Genomic DNA, 1,232 nt, shown 5'->3' on the forward strand with positions numbered 1-1,232 from the left:
GTGGCAGGTAGATTGACAGTGTTACCCGACAATTGCAAAATTCACCCACATTTGGCAGATGATCGGGTGTTAATTTCAGGCCCTCGTCATATCATATAATTAATATTAAAGTCTACGTTAGTTTCTGTGCACATTCTTGTACCTTTGTCTTTTTTTACCGTTTTCAAAATGGGTTTTTGCACCGAATCAAATGTTGTTTAGTCACGATTCATCTCCTAGCTGCTTGTCTTGGTTCTAGACCAAAGACTCTTTATATAAGCACATTTTTAAACGGCAACAAAAAAATTGAATGGAGACAAACACTTCTGGGACCAGAGCGGAGTGGATAGTGGATACAAACGTGTGGAATCAGCAGGAAGTATGGGAAGACTGTGGGATCCTGACACTAACCTAACATTATGCCTAACATTTTGTTTACAGCAAGCATTTTGTTACCAAGTCAAATATATTTAAATGTCAGTTCAAACTATATTTCTGTTAGTAAAGCTAAAGCTTTTTGACAGTATGCAATTTGTGTTGTATGGAATGTGGATAAATCAGAAAGCTATGCAGCGTCATATGCAAGCTTGCTAACACATGTAGCTAGTATTAGCGTACTAACAGCTAACTTGCCCTCTCTGGTAAACAAGGGGTGCTAAAATAATCCGTTGACCTGCTTAAAGTTTCAATCCGTAACTGTTTTTTTACATTCAAGCCATTGCCAGATTAGTTGATTCAAAGCTAATTGAGACTATCAGCTCCACACAACTCTCTGTATTTCTCAGTATGGCTGTGTTTGGAAAATGTTGTAGTCTGGCGATTTTCGTGCGCAGAAGCTCAAGTGAATATAATGACCTCTACTGAAGAGTCTATCATGTTTTTTTAATCCTGTCTTTAAGTCCTTCTTGGCTACTAGCAACTGCGAGGAGGAGGGGTGGGGGTGGTGCGCAATCCTAGAAGGCTTGTGTCAGGTGGATGCGCTGACAGTGTTGTTGTCATTACTTAGAATTCCTTATGGGGGCGTCAGAAACTACGCACTTTACATCAACTGTTTTAGCTAGTTACAATGCAGGAAATGTTTTAGCATTTAAGCCCTATGTTGCATATTATCCCATTAATGCACATTACTAACTCGATTTCTTCTCTTTCCCGGAGTCTTGTGCTCTCTTGCCCCCGTAGTCTTTTGTTCTCTCGCCCCTCTCCTCTCTCCTCCTATCACTTCTGGCTCTGGAGCTGTGGAGTCTGGATCTGTG

At 40.7% G+C, this 1,232-nt stretch overlaps 2 long non-coding RNA genes across 2 annotated transcripts in view; one reads left to right on the top strand and one right to left on the bottom strand.

Annotated features, from left to right (window-relative positions):
- Positions 1-425, bottom strand: part of LOC116693973 (uncharacterized) — a 12,364-nt gene extending 11,939 nt beyond the window's left edge. The window contains exon 1 of the long non-coding RNA XR_004333043.1: positions 341-425. This is a non-coding gene — a long non-coding RNA (uncharacterized LOC116693973). The remainder of the gene's footprint in view (positions 1-340) is intronic.
- LOC116693972 (uncharacterized) overlaps positions 1-1,018 on the top strand; it is an 8,872-nt gene extending 7,854 nt beyond the window's left edge. The window contains exon 3 of the long non-coding RNA XR_004333042.1: positions 1,007-1,018. This is a non-coding gene — a long non-coding RNA (uncharacterized LOC116693972). The remainder of the gene's footprint in view (positions 1-1,006) is intronic.
- Positions 1,019-1,232: the final 214 nt, after the last annotated feature.

Source organism: Etheostoma spectabile, chromosome 8, assembly GCF_008692095.1.
Source record: "Etheostoma spectabile isolate EspeVRDwgs_2016 chromosome 8, UIUC_Espe_1.0, whole genome shotgun sequence".
NCBI lineage: Eukaryota > Metazoa > Chordata > Actinopteri > Perciformes > Percidae > Etheostoma > Etheostoma spectabile.